The sequence below is a fragment of the Pinus tabuliformis genome, chromosome 6 (assembly GCF_031772625.1).
Source record: "Pinus tabuliformis cultivar Carrire ecotype Pingquan chromosome 6, CPIR1, whole genome shotgun sequence".
Taxonomy (NCBI): domain Eukaryota; kingdom Viridiplantae; phylum Streptophyta; class Pinopsida; order Pinales; family Pinaceae; genus Pinus; species Pinus tabuliformis.
In genome coordinates, this window is record NC_142292.1 from 1,346,873,042 (window position 1) to 1,346,895,382 (window position 22,341).

At 37.9% G+C, this 22,341-nt stretch overlaps 1 pseudogene; it reads right to left on the reverse strand.

Annotated features, from left to right (window-relative positions):
* The window catches only part of LOC149263618 (heparanase-like protein 3), a 118,649-nt pseudogene that overhangs the window by 94,576 nt on the left and 1,732 nt on the right, over positions 1-22,341 (reverse strand).

Here is a 22,341-nt window from a genome sequence, read left to right on the forward strand (position 1 = left end):
CTTCTGTCGTGCTATACCACACATCTTGCAGAATTCTTCAAATTCCTTACTACAAAACTCTCCACCATTATCTATCCTCAGCACCTTTATCCTCTTCTCTATCTGGTTTTCCACTAGAGCCTTACATTCTTTAAACCTGTCAAAGACTTCAGGTTTCATCTTAAGGAAATATAACCATGTATTCGTTGAGAACTCATCTATAAATGATACATAGTAAACAGAATTACCCAGTGATGGAACCTTCACAGGTCCAAACACATCACTGTGCACAAGCTCTATTATATGTTTCGCCCTCTTACCACCAAAGGGGAAACTCCCTCGATTCTACTTCCCATATACACAATTTTCACAGAAATCAAAATCCAGAGAGCTATTACTCATACCTTCTACCATACCTTTACCATGAAGTATTCGAAGGCCCTTCTCTCCAATATGTCCAAGCCTTCGATGCCACAGCATGGTCTTCTCTCCGGAGACCACTAGATTTTTTGCACCACTTTCAGGAACCATAGAACTATTGCACCCATCAATAACAGTGCTACCTTGCAGCTTGTACAAAGTTCCAATCCGAACTCCCCGCATCAATACCAGTGCTCCCTGAACCATTTTGCAAGTATCCTTCTCGAACAATGTTTTTACACCTGCATCATCCAGCTTGCTTACAGAAATCATATTTCTGGCTAATGCAGGAATATGTAGAACACCTAGAAGTTTTCTAACCCTTCCACCTTGCAACTTCAACTTTACTTTTCCACAACCAATGATTCTAGCCTTCCTGTCATCCCACAAGAAGACATCACCACCATCATATTTCTCATACTCGCAGAACCACTCTCTATGGGGAGTGAAGTGAAAGGATGCACTTGAGTCAATCAACCATGCCTCATGATCTACATGTATACTTGAAGAAGCCAAGTACACATCCCCACCTTCATCTGATGTGGTTTTCGCCTTTGCAGAAGGAGCCTCATTAGATCCCTTTCCTTTGTCAGGAGCTTTAGATTTGCAGTCCCTTTTGAAGTGGCCTTCCTTTCCACATTTCTAGCACACCACCTTTACAGGTTTTCTTGGAGATTTAGATCTCCCTCTAGATTTAGATCTCCCACTCGATGACTTATTTTTGTTTCTGTTCTGGGACCGTCCTCGTACAGACAAGGCATCACCATTTTGGCTCTCCATATTTTTCCGTCTCATCTCCTCCGTCAGCAAGGCTGAGACTATTTCATCAAACTGCAAGGCAGTTGCATTGCTACCTATTGCAATAACCAGACTATCCCATGAATCTAGTAGAGAACACAACAAACTGATGCACTTATCTTCATCTGAAATTTTAATATCAACAGATGCTGACTGACTTACCACATTATTAAAAGCGTTCAGATGCTCTGTCACTAAGTCTCCATCTTTCATCCTCAGGTTATATAGCTTTTTTTCGCAGGAACAGTTTATTCACTAGAGACTTAGATTGGTACAAAGTCCCTAACTTGTCCCACAAAGCCTTCACCATAGCTTCCCCTGATACATTCAGCAATACTGAATTTGAGACACACAATTGTATTGTGCTCTTTGCCTTCCGATCCAACTTCTTCCATTGTTCATTGGAAACTCCCGTTGGTTTAATACCCGGATCTACCATAATCCACTGATCTTTATCCACCAATAGATCCTCCATCTTGAGTTTCCACAACTCAAAACTCTGACCATTAAATTTCTCGATCTCTATCTTTCCACTGCTCGCCATCTTCTTTCACCACTAGAATCGATCTCGCATATCTCCCACTAAAAAGGGTCTACCACAGGCCCGACCGAAACCCCTCAGAAACAAAGGCGTCCCCTTGAAGCCAAATCTACTCTGATACCAAATGTAGGTTTTAACGCCATACAGAAATTACTTGCATACGAATTCTAAAACACAGAAAATAAACAATGCGAGAGCATAACACATAAAACACATATACACAGAGATTTTCCCCTGGATCCCAAAACCGGGACTACCAGCTTGATTTTTCATTATGTTCCTTTCAATGTTATAATACATATTTATACATGTTGAAGCATCCAATACCATGGACCAAAAAGCATTGCGTCTAATGCCATGGACTGAAAACCATCGCTTCCAAAAAAAACATGTGTGAAAATCATGCACAAAACTGTAGGTGGGTCTACCCAACCTAACATAGGGTCCAAAACCAAAATTTTCCAGGGCGCTGCCCTGGACCCCATAAAGTGGGCTTACAGGTACACCTCAAACCCCTAGTGACCCCCCCTCACTACACAATCGACACAACAAAGGGGGTGCTCTGCCCCCCCTCTAACCCATTAGTTAACTACGTGGGCTAGTCATGGAAAGAATATAACACAACCCAACAATGATAGTAAAAGCACAACTATTGTCATCAAGGAGAAGAATGCTCTCATAGGAGAGCCCAAGGTCAACTTGCAAAGGGCCAAATGGATCATTTCCTACTATGAGTAGGAAAATAGGCAGTGTGAGGTAAAAACTTAGCTCATGGAGATTCAGCTCAGAAAGGCAAAGAGAGAGGCTAAAAAGGAAAAGGCTTTACTTGATGAGGCATATGGACAGTATGGTGAACCACTTCATGAATAGGTGCCAAGAAGTAGGCCAAGGACTAGAGGCCTAAAAATATCCTTGGAGTAGGAAAGGAAAATGGAGGAAGAAATGGCTAATCAGCTCACCTTGAATGAGCAATTTGCCAAGATGGTAAATGAAAACCGAGAATATTGGTTTGAGAAGGTAAATGATCATATGGAGAACCTCCTAGGCAAGGCCAAGAAGGACAATGATATTCAAAGAAGGATGGCGAAGCACTATGCTATGAGAGATAAAATTGCAAGAGCCAAGCTCAAAAGAGCTCATGCAAAAATTGAGGCTTTGACCAAGAAAGAGGAGAAAAAGAGGTTGGATATCCTTGCCGAGGCATCACTCCATGCCTCAAACATATATCCATCTATCAGCCCACCAATTTTGGCCATTTTTGAACAATTTTAACAAGATGTGTTTTGCTGTGTTTTTTGAAGAAATTTTGGCACAGTCAGCATGGTCAAACGCACAACACCTGGGATGTTGCGCTTTTCTTTGGGGCATCCAATGAGCAAAGGGTCAACACTTTTGGATTTAGAATGATGAGGACATGCACCCTGTACTTTTTCTAAGAATTTGGAGCAAAACTAGTCAGCCAAAAGGGTAAAAAACTACCAAAAAATCACCTTTCTACCTCTTTTCTGGCCTGGTCACTGTGCGTTTGAGCAGTCTTGGGAGATTGAAATTTTGGAGGGGTAGATGAAGCCCATTTTGAAAACCAAGGGTAGTTCTGGAAACTAGACATGATAATATTTCCAATGAGCTATCCTGAGCTAGATGTGGACATTGGGAAGGTAGTCAAAAGTCATCTTGAAGAGGATGTTGCGCGTCTAACCAGGGTCACTGCGCGTTTACCAAGGTCACTGCGCATTTGACAGTTTTCCACAATTTTCACTGTTTCATTCCAGGTTGACTTTTATCTATGGGAAATTCAAGTTTTACCTATGTAATTGATTTAGATGATGTAATTATCATTTTTTTACTTTTACCTAGCGTAGATACATCAATTAGATGGCCTATGTGGCATGTAATGAATCAGTTTGCTAGAGTGAGGGATGAGTCACTTTGACCACCCTACCTTTCAACTATTAGTTCAGCCTTTCTTGCAACTGCTCCTCCACTCATGGATTCGACCCCTGATGCCTAGGATGAGTTGGTTGTTGGCCTATATTATGTATTTTCTCAATCATTTTATAGGTTGGACTCAGCTGGATGCTTATGCTTTGAGTATACATCATTTTGTATCAGTTTAGCAGGATATTAATGAAAAGTTGCAGCTATTTCTTTGGGATCCATGTGGTATGATGCTCAATTCAGTTTTTCTTATGTTTTCATATGTTAGAATGTATTTTTGACTCCATTCATCATTTCATTTCTTTTATGTGAATGTATACAAGTCTGAAATGTGAAATCCATAACTTCTATTCTCTGTTTTGGGTAGACATTTCACAGTCTGTGTTTTTTTTAGTTTAGGAAGAATCCATGTGGTTTACATGCTCTTTCTAGCTCCTCACCTGTCTTTTCACCTCATCCATCAAACCCTAGAGTGTTGAACCTTGTGCCTACCTTGCCCCATCGAACACCTGCAATTTTGACCTAATTTCCTTGCCCTAATTGTTTGGCTCCTCCTGATCCAGCAAAACCCTTCAAAATTAAATCAAACCTTTGCTACTATACCTAGCCTAATATCGTTTTCTTGATCCAGTCATCTTGGCTGAGATCCTTATGGAGAGATCCCTCTCCTAGCCTAGTAGGGCTAGCTACTTGGCTAAGCGTGGTTTGTGGTTACCCTGGCATTGCCTTCCTTCAGCCTGAGGTTCAATCCAGGTGATAACAAATCGGACAACTCAAGGTACATAATATGCTCCTAGAAATAAATAATTTCTGTAACAACTGGCATTTTCTTGAACAAAGGCAGTTAAAAGATAAGAATTAGTAAGGATGGATTTTGGTGGGACCCAAGTCACTCGATGCAGGGTGTGAATTTGGTATGTGGTGTAGTGGGCCCCTAAATTTATGGTGTTGTTTGCAACATACATGTTTTTTTTATATGAAGAGTATTTTGTTCTTTTAAAGTTATAATATATTCTTATTTTTGAAAGTGAGAGTGTCAACCATGAGTCCAAAGAAAACTTCCAAAAACCATGGCTATGAAAATTGACTACCTAAAAATAGGCTATTCAATTCACATGAAAAATTTTGTGTAAAATAATATTATCATATGCTAGAGATATATATTCGTGCTTTTAGTATTAATCATGAAAGTTTAACTGCTTTGAGCAGGAAGGGACTCATATCACTACTCTTGTGTAATATTATACTAGTGTGTTTTTACATGTGTGGGTGTTGTGAAAGGTTCTCTACAAGAGGCTTTGGGTCTGGTTCCAATGTAATTATAGGTTTATCATCTACCTAGTTAAAACATCATGTTTTCTTATTGGGAATGTGACAAGTTTTGATACATGAATAATGGCATAAGAATAATGAAGATAGTGAGCAGATCTGAGTAAATCACCTGGGCACCTCCATGCCTGATCACCTCCACGTCCAAGGAAAATATCTTGTTCATCAGACAACAGAAGGGACTCCACAGTCTGTGCATCCCTTGAGGTGTCACCTTTGGCCTTCAACTCATCAAGTTTATCTACAGTGAATGGATAACCTTCAACACCATATTATGCAATTATATCCACACCTTTAGTGGTTAACTCTTCCCTCTTTGTCCAGAACATCAAGCCATGTAATACCAACATGGAACTCCATCGACATGATCAATTTTTTTCTTTGTATTTTCATCCGAGAATGGGAGGGCAAGCCATGACATGGTCTATTAGGTGCCTCACAAAACCTCTCTAGCTAGCTCCATCCAAAGTGACATCTCTATCAAAATTGACAACCCTTTGGGATTTTTAGATGGGGCTGCCCAAGGTTCTCCATTTGAAGGAGGTGCTAGTGGGCCTCTTTTTCTTTCCCACTCACACTGCATTTCTTTTTCAGCTAACATTGGCCCTGTTTCAAACAACAATGGAAACCTGAAGGCTCCAAAATTTCTTCATCTCGCTCAAGAACACAAGATATACTACCTCCATATCTAGGGGGCTTCATGTTAGTCATAAATGGGTTGAAAGGAGCTTCTAGAGTTATGAGCTACCACTTGTACCCACTTTTTCAAATTATTAAACAACAATTTTCATTCTTTTGTTACATCTCCTTTGATGATCCACAGGAACAAAAATCAAGAGGCAACTAGATTGTCCATGACTGGAAAGGAAATGGACCTAGGCACATTGAAAATCACACTAACAAAGGAATTCCAACATACATAACTTCTTTATGATACTTGGAACTAAATGAAAATGCTACTTTTTATATGTTTTTGTCTTTTCAAAAAAAAAAGTCCACAGGATATATGTGGTTATATATGTATTTTTGATCCAAAACAAGGATAAGCTGATGTAAATGGATGGGATAGTTGACATATTTTTTAGAGTGGCATGGGGCCTCAATATATAGTAGGAGAAATAAGCTACTTCTTTGAGACAGTGGTTAGTAATAGATTTTATGACACAATATTTTTTACTTTTTGATAAGCTGGACACGTGAGGACGGACATGTTTAGAGGAAAAAAATATCTCTCAATAAATATTTAAATCACTTTGTCAATATGAAACCCCCTAAATATATGTTTCAGTGTTCATGTAGCAAATAGAGTTAGCTATCCCATCTAGACCAACCCCCCTAAAATCATGTTGCAGCATTCATGTGGCCAACATAGATAGTTATCTCATCCAGACCGGGTAACAATGGTGGCAAGTTAGAAGGCAAGGTTGCTTCTAAAGTCTAACCCAACCAACAAGGTCTTTCCCATGTAAATAACAAAAAATTACCATGAAAGGAAAGGTCTTATTCTTTCAAGTCTCAATGGATTTGATGACCCACAAATGAAGCATATCTCAACAAACAAGACTACTTGCAAGTCCTAGGTGAAAGATATAATAGATATCCATTGATTATAGCACCTGAATATAAGGTATAACCCACAATGAGAAAATTCCATTTACCATCCCCCAGCCTGATTAAAAAAGTGATGCTCACCCAGAAAACATAACAAACTACACAATGAACATTGAAAATACATAGATGAAAATCAACCCAATAAAAAAATAAACAAAACATAGACCTACAATCCCCACAAAAAAGACAACAGATTATACAATGAAAACATAGATAGATATTCCCATAGGGTGTAGTTCAATTGGCAATCCCATGATATGAGGTATCATGTAAACAATGAGATTAAATATTCAAGCCCCCATGGGTTGAGCCAACCAAAAAAAGAAAATACAGATAAAGATGAAAATCAACTCACTGAAAAAGAAAAAAGAAAACATAGACCTGTTATCCCAACCAAAATACATATTATAGAAAATAACGTCGTAATATTTAGACTCCCCATTCTATCCCCATTCAAATATCCCTAGCTGGTCTACAATAAAATCGTGTACATGTGCCAACGGATCCTTAGTTTGCTGTCAAGTCCATGGAGTATTAAGCCGCTCACAAGGTTTCCATTCTCATTGTGATCACAAGGGTTCAATTCTCATTGTGATCTTCCACACCTGAATGGAGCATTACAGAAAGGATGAGGCCAAATACAAGTCTTGGGTGATTTGGGCAAAATACCTCTAAGGCCTGACATATGAACCGAAAAGACTATGTATGCTATAATATGTAGCACTATGGGTCGAGGCATGTTTATGTTTCTTAGAAGCAACTTAAATAAAAGGAATGAAAGTATTAGCAAAGTTTTGAGGTACCTATATTGGTCTAGCAAATGTACAATATTATACATGCATACAAGAGATACAACAATCTCTGAGAATGGAACCTTGGATCTCCCCCAATAATTTATGCTCGCTTATAAGAAAATCCCTTTAAAACTAATAAAACATTTCCCTAGATGTATTCAAATGATCAAAAAATGAAGTAGAAGAAAAAAGAACTACAAATGTGAAGCAAACTTGCCTCTTTAAGTCTTGTGTTCGTAACCTAAATTGACAAGAATACCAAAGGTTCATAACCATATCCATTAACTCACGACTTTATCTCAGGTATCTCAATTCATTTACATTGGACAAACAAAACTCATGTCTTAACGCTTTATCTTTGGAAAGGAAGAAAGGATATCGCACTTTGAAAAATACAACTCAAATATTTTATTGCATGGTCCTTCCGCTTTTATTAAGTTTTTAAGTCTAAGAATCGTCAATGAGTTACAAATTATAATTACAATCTCAAACGCTTTTCCCATTTCCTTGAGTTTGTTGCATACCTTTACAAGCTCTTGAGTGAAAGCTCAGCAAGGGGGACCAACGAATAAAGAAATACAGAGAAATTGCCTTTCCCACAAACTCAGCTACCGAGACCTGTTACAAGAATCAAAACATTTAAATGATCGATACCAACCAGGAGAGTACTAATTTGCACCTCACCTTTTCTACTTGTCAACATTATCATGATTCACAAGCCCAACTAAGATGGGGAGGCCAATGAGGCACTTTGCTTGACCTTTTGTGTATGTGAACCTCATTCGTTAACGAGTGGAATTTATTTCTATGGTTTGATACATGAATAATGACATAAGAACAATGTAGGTAGTGAGTAGATCTCAGTAACTCAGTTGGGCACCTCCATGTTTGATCACCTCCATGAGCAAAGACAAAATCTCGTTCATCAGACATCAGAAGGGACTCCACAGTCTGTGCATTCCTTGAGGTGTCCTCTTTGGCCTTCAGCGCATCAAGTCTCTCTATAGTGAATGGATAACCCTCAACACCATATTCTTCATTGAACTCCACACCTTCAGTGGTTATGAATCTACCTTCTTTATCTTGAACAAAAAGGCACGAAATTCCATTGACCTCAAAGACCTGATCAAGTTTTTTCCTTGTGTTTTCATCTCATAATGGCAAGGCAAGCCATGGGATAGTGTGGTGGTATTCACTAAAATACCACTCATCGTGATCTACAAAAATGAAGACAATATCGAAGCCCACCTTCTCTAATAATAGTCGATAGCCCATAGCTTAAGCACGAAGGCGTAAGGTAAAACCCCAGGTTAGGGTTTTCTTCCCATTCGAAGTCCTTTAAACCTACAGTTAAAGTGTGCCAACCTAGAAGAAAACAACGTAGTTGTAATCAAGAAACCTAAATATGGCACTAAGGCTGGGTACAAGTCTGAATATCTAGCTTAGGAGTAGGTTGGGGTACATGTGACCATGATGATGAGAAGACAAGAGCAATAAGATTAGTTACGACTCTCTCTCTGATAGAAAATAAGTTAAAGAAAAGACATACATTTTTAAGTAAATCCTGCTGGAGAAAGATATTTTTCACTTGAGCATAGTGTGACCACAATGCCTCTTCACAATAGGGTGTCAATCCACCTGTTATAGACATATTTGGGCACTGCAACCCCAATCACATATGTCCATAAACCAAGGGCTTCTAAACCCCTAAAAGTGTTGTTTCATACCCTAAAGGAGCAAGGTCAACTGATTACATCATTTCCCAGAAGTTCTCCCTGAAAAACTGCTCAGAATTGGTCAAAACTAGACCATCTCACCTGCTCCATGCTGAGGATGAGATGCATCTCACCTATTACACATGGGGGGTGTGATGCATACTGAAAATTCCTTCTATAGGGTGCGATGAGCGAGAGTAGACAAATGGCAGAGGCAGTTTGCTAAGTGGATGATCTTGGAATCTTCCAGAAACTTCCCTGGGACACTTGCCTCTCTGAATTCGCCTAGGGATGAGTAAGAGATCATGAAATCTCCAAGTGGAACCAAGAACTATCAGTGAAATGACACTACTCAAAATCCCAGAAGTTGACTCACTCCTCTGCAAACAACTATATATGGATCCCTCATCCTAGAGATCCAGGAGGCTGGAATTTTGTAATTTGTAAGGAAGTGTTGTTGGTTTCTCTTTGAAGACATTGTTGGGTGATCTTGCTTTGTATGAGGTGAAGAGGGCTTTCATGTTGGGAGTATGATGTTGGATCAGACAGCCTGGTTGTAATCCTCTCTTCTACTACTTCTATCAATAAAGCTATTTGAGTTTTCCTCCATATGTTTGTATATCTCTAAATCTTGTTTGTGTATACATTTTTATGGTTAGTGTACATATGATCCTATGTTATTTATGGTTATAGATCTCTATGCTTTGATGGTATTTCGTTTCCTTGACTCTGCAAGTGTTCTTTGAAGTGGGACAAGCGAGAAAGGAGTGGCGAAAGCTATATCAAAAGAGAGAGGAAACAAGCAAGGAGACTAGCTAAAGACTGAGGTTGGTGCTCTCTGCTTCTCTCTCATATTTCTCTTATAAAGGAAAATGCAAGTAACTTTAATCTGTTTGTTTCTAAGATAGCTACCCGTCTTAGTGGGACTAGCAGCTCTGAATGGACACTAGTTTTCCCGATAAAAAAATGGTGACTCTATTGGGGAGCGAATAGTTTGTTTGTTTTGTTACTATTGTTTGCTTTATAAACCATAGATGGAGCCTAAATTTAAGCCAGCTAGCCTTTGAACTGCTTTTGCTATGCAACTGCAAAGTAGATCAAAGCTGCTTCAGTCAATCTCCGGGTTGGTTTATGAACTGAACATCTAGCTTTCAAACATCCTAAGTGCCTTGGTGGTAGCTCAAATAAACTCATTAGATTAGCCCCTATACTTTGTGTTTACTGACTATCATTAGATCAGCCTAAATCCATGAACTTAGCTGCAAACTATGAGTTAAAACCAAGCACAGTCTTGTCCCTGGACCATCGCACTATCTCTTCTAGGAAATCTGGATGCATCAAACCTCCTATGTGTTGCAGGTGAGATGCATCCCTGTTTCCCTGTGTTACAGGTGCGATGAATGAATGACTGTTTCTGCCTCCATATTTTGGTTTTTTCTTCATTTTCTTTAGCTTTATACAGTAGTTTTGTTGTATGTGATCAGTATATCTCTATTGAAACCATCTTCCTTTGCATTATTTGGCCTCCATCAGAAGGAATTGTGAATGTTTTAATGTATTTTTCATTATTTACAGTTCTCCTTTGTAAAAAGTAGCTTAATCGAACTGTCATCTTTTGATTTGAAAGTGTCGTAAGTGTCATTTTCAGTCAAGAAAAAGAGTTTCACAAAGCATTCCTCTTTTAGATAGTTGATTACACTTTTGCCATTGTATTTGATTTGAATCATTAGTATTTCAAGTGTCAAAAACAATTTTAAATTCGAAATCGCAAAGTGTCGTCTTGGCTTTACTTTCGTTTTTTGAAGAGAAAATTGTTAGTAATGTCGCATTGAAAGAAGATAGTTCAGATCTATACTTTGTTTTATTTTTGTCATTCTCACAGTAAGGAAACTAAAAAACAATACATGCATGTGCATTTGCATTAAGACTGCATGCTGAAGTTGATTTAGGAAAAGTGCATCTAGTGTGTGCTCTCTGCTCTATGTTGAAATAATTTCATTTCTCTTTCCTTAGTAGTTAGGATTTTCATTGCAAAAAGAAAGTAAATGATTGTTTATCATCTTAGATTGCATATTTAGGAATTGTATATCTACATCACGTGGTGAACCTTAAAGGAAAACTTCTTAAGAAAGATCAATTGTAAAATAAACTTCAATGAACATAAAAACACTTTGGAACCTAACACACAACATTTAGAAGTCTAGGCTAGAGACATATTCCAGCGTCATAAAGCCTGGTAACTATCGCTTTCATTGTAGGTTGGGTGATTTCTCCTCTTTGATACGACAAGTGCCAGTACGTACTTGTGCTCCCACGTACTGTCGAGTATATATTGGGAGACCACAATAAGCTACATCCTTTATCCTTAGGAAGTTGTGTCTTCTGCCCTATCGATCGCAATGCATTGAACACAACATTCGGGAAGATTGACTGCCGTACCGTAAAAAGTATTCTACAGTTTTGCGATTGGTTTGGTAATACCTCTGTCTAGATTTCTAGAGTAGTCACTTTCATTCCTTTTCAGACTCCTTAAAAGGAAAGGTCCATCTAAGCACTTTTCACTTCAGGCTCATTAAAAATCGAAGGTGACTACTGTCATCTTTAGCTTTTTCTCGACTCTTAAAAATTGAAAAAGCAAGTTGTGTCAAAGTGTCATAAATTCATTTAATTTGGAATAACATTTTTCCCCTTTTTATTTTGATTTGATCAAGTAATCCACAATCGTGGAAAAAAGTCAATTAAAACCCCGTCATTCGCGGAGACTAACGAGTCAACCATATTTGACTCTGGAAACGAAACCATCCCAGGCAAAGCATTCTCATTTAACTGAGTCGAATTCACCTGATTTATTTGAAACTTGTGTTTCAACATCCTCAGAAACTCCAGTTACTCCAATTATTTCTGGTATCCCTGCCTCTACAAGAGAAGTTCCACAGTTACAAGAGGACACTAGAACTAATCCTACTATAACAATAAACACATCTATTCCTAAACCAGTTCCATCTAGGACTGATTTGGAAGGTGTTAACCCTCCAACATCTGTTGTTGCAGAGTGTGTACCTTCTTCGGCACCAGAAATATTTTACAGACCTGACGGTCTACCTCTTCCACCTGGACTGATTGCAATAGAAGAGATTGTGGAGGATATTCCATCCAGTACTCCATTGCATTTTGGAACTGGGATCCACCTATATCCTTCTAATTCAGAAGATAGTCAACCTTCATCGCAAGTTCCTGTAGAATTGCTAGGAAGTCTTTTGGATAGACTCAATATGGTTGAACAACCATCGACATCTAGGACTGTGTCATCTAATACAGCAGTAGAAGAACTTCCTGCCACTACTCTGACAATGTTCGCTAGTATACCATTTGTCCCAACTAGCTCTCAACCACTAGATGGAGTCCACCCAGGAACTGTTTCGACAGTATGGTCTGTTCCCATTTGTTCATCTATAATAATATCTGGAATTTCTTATGTTGAGTCTCAACAAATTGATCCTCCAAAACAGTATCAATTTGGCAGTCCAATCTACAAGGACCAATTTTTCCTTTGAACACTGGATTGCCGCCATATGGGGGGAAGTATGCCTTTTCATTGTTCCCTCCAGGAGAACAGCCATATGAGAGTTCACAACAAAATTCGAGTCAAGCTGGAATTGCATCCAGTGGTTGGGTGCTAATACTGCCTCAACAGCCAAGAGTTGTATATTCAATGCAACCAAATCTACCTTTGTTGAATATTCCCACTACACCAGCTATTATAAAGGTGTCGCAAGTACAAGCACTGCCTGTTGTATGTTAATCTCAAGTCTCTCAAGTCATAATACAATAGGTTCTTGTCTCGATGACTCAACCACAATCATCAATTAGTGGCTCCTTGACTGAAGCGACTAAGGCTCAAACAGGTACTATCACCCCTCATCTTGGTCAAACATCCAGTATTGGACAACAGCAAATGGCTTCACAACCATGGCTAGTGCAATATCAACAACAGCAATTCCAGCAAGCTTACTGAGGACCTGAGCAACAAAGCTTTGCGGGTAATGGGCAACCGTATATTCAAAACGATCACCATCAATCATATCATAATGGTTATGCCCATCAACCTTATCAAAGTTATTAGCATCAAATACATTATGCTGGTATGCAAAGACCCACTGCCTAGGCTATCCCATCTTATCCTAGGTACGCTTCGCCAAACCTGAATCAACAATTGCCTTTCGTCGCAACGTTGGAATTACCATATCTGAATTGGTTAACAAATGATCCAATTTCTTACGCCCCTTGGTGGCCAGCAATTCCTCATAAACTTCCGTCAGATATTCCTAAATTCAATGGAAATCTGGGTGAATATCTGTTAAATCATGTGATGACCTTTCATTTGTGGTGCTTGTCCAACACTCTCAATGATGATTCGATTAGGCTTCGTCTCTTTCAGCGAACGTTAACTGGTCTGGCAGCAAAATGGTACATCGAATTGCCTAGAGATTCATTCGATAACTTCAGCGCCCTTGCCACAACCTTTTTAACCCATTTTCAGTTACCCATAAGGTACGAAACAAGAACGGATCTTCTTACCAATTTTAAACAGATGACAGCCACTCACATATTTGATCATATTCATGAGTGGCGATTTCATCATAGAATGGTAAAAACATATGTTCCTGACCAGCTGCTAGCTGAATGGTTTATTAAGTCATTATTACCTTCTATTACAAAAGATGTGGCTAAAGGGGGGGTTGTCACTAAAGAGCAAGTCATTGCTCGTGCGCAATATATAGAATTGATTTATACTCAGTCTAGCATGCTCTTTGACAAAATACCTGATGCTCCTAGACCAGAGTTTTCTGTTCCTCCTCCTCCTAAATCAAGCAAAGACTCTCATTCCGACGATGGCATGATATGCACAACCAGTGCGAAAACCGTGAAGGCTGCATCTAAGAAAGCCCATACGCTTTCTGGTCAAAATTCAAATGACGAACTTCTTGCCTCAGAGATTAATGTCGTGTCAACCGACAAATACAAAGAACCGAAGGAACCAAATGGCAAGAAAAAAGGGAAAAGAAAAAAGAAGAAACAGGATGATTCATCACCTGAAAAATCTTCTGTAAACCCTTCTAGGCAAAAGAAACCTAATCAGCCATGTCTCATATGCGATGAGGACCATTGGATGAGAGATTGTCCATATAAAGCTAAAGTTAAGAAAATCTTTAAGAGTTCAAGAACTTCAGCGGTATTGACTAACCCGTTTCTGAGCCCATAAATAAACCTGGTTGCTAGTGATCGTGCTTCCAAATCCCAAGTGCTTATGTTATCCATCTCAAAACACCAAAATGATGCTTTGATATCAATAAGGAATAAAGATTATGGAAATCCACAGTCGTCGAACGGCAAGGCTACAGATCAATGAGGTAGTTCGACAACAACTTCGCCAGAATTTGTTCCACCAATCATTCCTGAATTGACAATAAAACCGCCTAAGGGAGTAGTACATAAATCAATGTTTAATCCTTGTGCTCGAGCAGCATAGAATTATAATATAGTGGAGGATCTGGCCCAATCGCCATCCACTATGTCGACACTTGAAGTACTACAGAATTTCCCCTCCCAAAAGCAGGCTTTGTTATCAGCGATAGGTGGGATTGATCTAGCAGATTCTGATCTAGTGGCCTTTAATCATAAAGGATACGAACCTCGGTTACCGGCCCAGCTCCCTTTCCTCATACAGGTAAAAGCCCTCAACAAAACTGTTCATCGAACAATCATTGATGAGGGGGCATCTACCTGTATTATGTCAATGAGTTGTTGGAAAAATTTAGGCTCTCCACCCTTGTCATGATCATCAACGACATTAAAAACGTTCGATGGAAGAACATACATGTCGTATGGGATATTAAGTAACTTTCAAGTTGAACTGGGGGGCAAGACAATAGAAATTGACGTCGAAGTAATCGATGGAAACCTCGATTACAATATCCTACTAGGAAGGCCCTGGATTTATGCTATGGCTACTGTTATGTCAACTTACTTTAGAAATATTGCATTTCCTTTTCGAGGAGGAATTACAATCGTTGATCAACAAACCTTTCTCCCCAACAGTTCTCAAGTTACCAAAAGCATTCCATTGATCCATGGAAACTCTCAATCGCTTCAAAATATCGGAGTAGGTCTCCTAAAAGACCCTTCCTTAATGGGGACTTTTTCCCTTCCGCCTCTGAGTAATCTGGCAGAAGTGGCCACAGTGGAAACCTGTCACATGATATCTTCTACATCAACAAAGATGAAGAAGAACTCTGAACATTTTGATAGTGTGGGTCATCGCGAGGTATTGCCTCCAAGCCCTACCATACCTACATCATCTGACGATCAATTCAGTGATGTTGTACATTATGTACTGGGGGCATTAGAACCAGATCTTTCCTTCATGACCCCTTATGAGTTGTGATCAAAGGTTCCCAGAGGATAGTTTATTGACTGGTGTCAACCTCGTTAAGAAATGAAACCAAGGATCTAAGCAGAATTCCTTGTCTTATGTCAAGCTCGTTAAAAAATGAAACAAGGCTGAGCAAAGTTTCAAGTCAAGTCTTTCACTTAATCTTGTACATCCAACTAATTACCGCGAGTAGTTTGGTGAATGTAATGAAGCTTAGGGGGCATGCCCCCTTGTTTATTTTGCAGACAAACCCCACTGTAGAGGTAAGTTTCCCTGTAAGTTATGTGATCGGTCCAGGTGACCTTTCACCTTTGTCTAGTTGGCGGACAAAGTGCAGGAAGTGTTCTGTCTAAGTATTGACAAAAAATCAACCTGCTTAACCACAATAAGTTTCCAAGGACTTTTTCATGCTGGGGACATGCCAACCTTTTTATGCAAGCAAAAACGACCAATTTAGCATTTTTAGCTTTTTAGCTTTATAGTTTGGTCATTCCTAGCTTACATAAAAAGGAAACACGAGCAATTTTACGCAAAGTTCAAGCTAGTTAAAAAAATAAACCTATCCATGAGCAGTTTTACACGAAGTTCAAGCTCGTTAAAAAATAAACCTAACCACGAGCAGTTTTACGCGAAGTTCAAGCTCGTTAAAAAATAAACCTAGCAATGAGCAAATGTTCCCCCAGAGTTTAAGCTCATTAAAAAATGAACCCCACCTTCAGTAAATAATCTTTGCGATCGCATAATTATCAACTTTTGAACCTTGGTCGTGTTCTTACCATCACGTCCACTCTTTTTTAGTCGATCATACGCCTCCATTTGATTGTTTACCCTTTTGAGGAACAGCTGTGATGAGTGATTCTATTAGCCACCTTCTTTACACTGTCGTGATTGAAAAGTTCCAAACCTTACCCGGAACCAGTTGCTATCCAAAAACATCACTCGTTCCTCAAAAAAAAAAAACGAGTCTCCTTTAAGCTCTTTTCATTTGACTCGTAAAATATGAAAAGATTGCCAAGAAATTGGCTTCTCCAGCTCGTTAAAGCGATCGGAAGTGCCATGCCTCCTCTAGATTTTAATCTTTTTGGACCTAAGGATTATACACAAAAATATCGAGCGCTTTTCTTGTTCGGCTCGTTAAAACTGTCAAAAAGTCATCCCTTTCATATTATTTTACACTTTTTCAGACTTAAGGGATTACATTACGAAAAAGGACCACTGGAGTTTCCTTTACGTCTCTTTTTAGACTCTCTAAAATTGAAAAGGACCAAGTTATCTTTGTCGTTAAACTCGTTAAAACAATAGCGAAAAAACTTGTCCATGCAGATAAGAGCGAGTTTCACTGTCGCTAGGCTCGTTAAAACATAGCGACAGGTTTTCCCAAAGGGAAAATTATAGAACAAGCATATGTTATCCTCCTCAAGCTTAACAAAAATAAAGAGGTCCTGGTCAACAATGACTGGGAAAAAGGGAAGAAAACTTGAATAGCTTCATTGGTAGCAGGTCGCTCTTGAACATGACACTTTCACTCTGTCACCATGATTGAGTCGGGTTGGGTTATTCCGTTCACCAGTCATATCACCATTGGTCCGTCGTACCATCCACCTTGGGGTTAACGCTACCAATCCATTTCAGTGTTGCCAGTCTGTTCAAGAGAAGTCACTCAGAGAATTCACCAACCTAGCTAATGCCTCATCCGCTGCAATACCTTCACTCTTCATTTTTCATGACTGCCACCCTAAACCTTATATCATCAGATCGTTTTCACCTCCACGAAATCATTTGCTCTGTTTTGTGTCGTAGATGTGGGATTCATTAATGCCCTCCTACGACGGGTCACTTCTTGTCGACATCAGCTCATTATCCAAGAAGATAACTTAGGAACAACCCTTTCAGTACTTTGAAGCTTGCATGCCTCAATGGAAAGTTTCTCACTTTCGGCGACAGGTTTACATCAATGGCCTTTGACCGAAAGATTTTGCGTGGTGTTTGACATCAACTCATGTATTCGCACCATGTGAATTGTACTGCAGTACCTTGAGGGTCATTATCATTATCGGTGATTCCTCTCGTGCCTGTTAATAGCTTACATCATTGGTTGGTAATCAGGCGATGTCTTTCCATGTTCGACATTAAAGAATCTTCTCACATGGATCGACTTGTACTTCGGGCGAAGATTGAATGAGTTTGAAGACCCCGGATCTAGTTTCATCCATCCGGGCTGCGATATATTTAGGAAAATAAAGACATCAAATGTACATCAAAACTGCACAGATAATCATCCAAACTAAAGGATGATGGCTCTACCAGAATCATCAGTCTACCACACAGACGATTTTATGTCTTATGTACATGAATATGAATTTATAAAGTTGAGCATGGGAATGCCCGCCTTAGCTAGATCATGAAAATATTGTGAAGATAATGTATTGTATTGTATCTTATTACAGGTCACTTTCCAGTTCGAAAAACTTCGAATCCTCATTATAAATCATTTCACCGGACATCAGAAGATTTATGACCTCATGCTTTTAGGGGCAACTGTTATAGACATATTTGGGCACTGCAACCCCAATCACATATGTCCATAAACCAAGGGCCTATAAACCCCTAAAAGTGTTGTTTCATACCCTAAAGGAGCAAGGTCAAATGATTACATCATTTCCCAGAAGTTCTCCCTGAAAAACTGCTTAGAACTAGTCAAAACTGGACCATTTCACCTGCTCCATGCTGAGAGTGAGATGCATCTCACCTATTACACACGGAGGGTGCGATGCATACTGAAAATTCCTTCTATAGGATGCGATGAGAGAGAGTAGACAAATGGTAGAGGCAGTTTGCTAAGTGGATGATCTTGGAACCTTCCAGAAACTTCCTAAGGACACTTGCCTCTCTGAATTCACCCAGGGATGAGTAAAAGATCATGAAATCTCCAACTGGAACCAAGAACTATCTCACCTATTGAATGGAAGTTTAGTTCTACTTTGTGATTCGACAATTGACGATTAAAGTAGACTTTGTGGCACTGACCATATGGTTCCTCGAGTAATCCGTTTACACAAGTTTCAAAACTCCAGAATGTTCCTTTTGAAGAACGAAGTTTCCATGAAGTGTATATATGCGCATACCAATGCAGTTGGTGGAGAGGGCACCAATAAGATTACCAATATATCCAAAGCCTCATTAATTACGGTTCTTTCAATTAGCTAGGATTCCACATCCATAAACACCCAATTCCTGCCACCTAAAACAAACAAATAGAGGAGTTCCAATTGAAGTCACATAAACCCACCCAATAGAGGAAATCCAATTGACATCAATTTTGTAAGAAGAAACAGAGAGTTAACGAATGAACATGGCACTTTTTAATAATAATAAAAATGAACTGGAGATGAATCATCAGTTCTTCAATGGCCACCTCAGAGCACACCGGGAAGAGTACCCCTGCTCTAATTCGCCCAAACTCCATTCTTAGAAAACCTGCTTCTAGATCCTATCAATTTTCTTCAAATTTTCATCAATTATGTCCTAAATTCAGTCACGAATTTTGTCTGGAATATAGTTAATTTTTTCAAATTTTCATGAATTTTGTCCAAAATTCTGTAACGAATTTGGTGTTGAATTCAGTAAGGATTTTTTCAATCTTCACCTAACTTTCAATTATAAACTCATTTTAAACCATCAAATAATGAAATCACTCATATTATATTTTAATGCAGGAGTAAAAAAAAATTAAACAATAATAAATTTTTTTATTATAATAAAAATAAATTCATTTACTTTATTCTATTTTTAATTAATTTTACAGTTTATTTTGTCAATTTTTTTTTTTGTAAGCTGGGGTGGAACTCTCCGATTTACATGCCCATTACGTACCCCTCTACGGGGTAAGGGTAGCCCAATATTTGAACCCAAGACTTCCGGTTCGGTGAGACTTCATTTCCATGGCCCTTGCCGCTTGAGCTACCCCATGTGGACAATTTATTTTGTCAAATTAAATTGTATATAAATTTTACAATTTTATTTTGTCAAATTAAATTACATAATTTATATATTCTAATGAAAATAAATTAAAAAAATTTAACTAACTAATTAAATATTTATTTTACTTTCAATTTTCTTTTATTTTGCTAATTTAAATTTGATAATATTTTATATACATTTAGTTTGACTAAACAAATGCCTTTAAAATTTAAACTAAATCACATAAAACCAAATTAATGCATAGAAAAGGTGGGAGTAGAGTAAAAGAAACCAGAGAACAGAGGGTGCCCCCCTCATCATCATCACCTTTTGATACAAGGGACAGAGGTCATTTCCATTTTCTCTTTTATACATTAAATGTCATTCAGTCTCCCTTTTGGAAAATTGTTTTATGAATCTTGGATCCTAGGATCTCAATTATATGCCTGCTCAATCTAGAATCCCATTTTTACATAATTAGCCATCTAGTACTTTGAGGAGCCCATCGATTTGTTGTTTTATCTGCATTTAGTCCCAATTTCTCTTTCCATATATTAGGTATTCTGTAGGTTTTTAACCCTGTACAAGAAACAACAAAATGTTATATTTCCACATATTAATTGGGATAAAGAAAGAATGAAATGAGTACTACATGATAATTACATTAATCTTTGAAAAATGAGCATATGTGTTCAGGTAGGGTGGCCCTATAATATTGATGGAAAGCACACCTCTCCCCATCAACAAATGCCAAAGCATTGCACTGAATCATAAATCAGAACGACAAGCATGAAGACTTCCCTTTGTTTCTATATAAACCATAATATTTTACTCCCTCAATAACAGAGACATTTCTTTCAAATTCCAAATTGAATTATTTGGATTTTCTTGACATTAACAAAAACAACCCCACAATTTGAGGAGGTCTAGCCGATCATGGGCTGGTCACCTATAATAATCAGGATTAAGTCTAAAATTTGTTGTATTAATAAGGCCATAGTTAGCACCAATCAATATTTGTCTATAATAAACTTTAGTATCATATATACATGACATTCCAAGCTAATTTAAATACCTACAAAAAGCAAATAAATAATTCATTAATATACAACAAGTTCCCATATGATACTTGTCATTTTCCCATTGAAGAGGAAAAGAAACAGAAAGCTAAGTGCATCACGTAAACAAATTGAATTGAAAAAAAAATCACTGAGGGACAAGATGAGACATGAGAGAGATAAAAAAAGAGGATTAAGATTGAAGTTTTGAACATTATGTGTCTATATAAAATTTAAAAGTGCTATTGAGTAATTTGTTTGCTAAACAATTGGTTTACTAAATAAAACATAGACAAGAATTCTCAAAAATATATAGATGTGAATATTTCCAAGGTAGAACAAGAAAAATGCAATAATTCTCACCATAAACTATTCACAAAATAAATTGAAACACTATACTTTCCACTATTATAAGCTCCACTTTCTTCTCCAACCAAGACACTTTCCAAAGGGAAACATTTATGAAAAATAGCTAACATTTGTCTGAACTTTGTAGATTCTCAACTCAAGTACCCTAGATTAAGTATGTTATGTGTCAAATGCTTATCCACACCTAGGTAACAATGAAACATACTTACTTCCTATCAAAACTTGTGAATGCAAACAGAAGGCATATGATGGATTTTATCTTTATCTTATCTACCTACTCTAAGATCGTATATATGTTGTGTAACATCATTCAGAACATTTGGCTCTGTTTGTTGAAGAAGCTCCTGAAACCAAGTTCGATTAAAGAATCTATCTGGTGCTACTGCTAATGGTTTCTCACGAGAATGCTTGTTTATGTCATTCAAAATCTTACTAAGCTCAATTACATCAACAACATATTGTGTAGCACTGACTTTTATTCTAATACCACCTCCACTCAACTCATATCTTGACCCCAAAATGAAAGTATTGGTTTTCATATACAAATGAGCAAGATTGATCAACCCCACATGTTGAACTAATGATAGAAGGTCTAGTTAAATAACATTACCAAAATCCTTTGCATATATCTTATAACCATGGTCGACTATGTGCTGAATAATGTTGCGAGCATTGCTTGAATTCCAAGGACCTCCCCAAAGGCCATCCTCAGACATCTGATATTGACCATACAATGCATTTAAACCAAATGCCACCATAGACATGTATCACAATGATACAAGGATTTATTGTTTGATGATAGGGAAACCACTTTGGATTACCAATATACTTAATGGTTAGTTTAATTTATATATTGTGAGAAGTAATTCTTTCAGTTACCTTGTTTTTTTGAAAAACTTGTTGAGTTTATCCCATATCTTCATCTTAAGACAACCTTTTGAGAAATTAAACACCTTATAAACATCCCTAACAAAAGGATAGCATGGTTATCACAGAGGCCCAACGTCATATATCAGTTTGTCTTGCAAAGTTCCAGCCAACCTGATTTTCAGTGACGATAATGCTACATGTCACCATAATCCAGTGTTATATCACACTTATTTTTAGATAATGTTAGACATCTTGCACTCTATCTTACTGAAGCCAAAAAGTTTTGAAAACATAAAAGAACTTTGTATCAATGCCATTTCTATACATGTCATAATGTCTCAAGTTGGTGCAAAAATGCATCAAATTTCAGGATGAAAATTTATCAACATATATTTCATTGAATCTATAAGGACAAATGAATTGGGTTGTATCCTACTTGTAAGTGGGGGTTCTTCTTCACTTATTCCACGAAAAAAATAATTTAGTAATTTTATTTATAAAAACATAACAGCGGTAAAACTGTCTT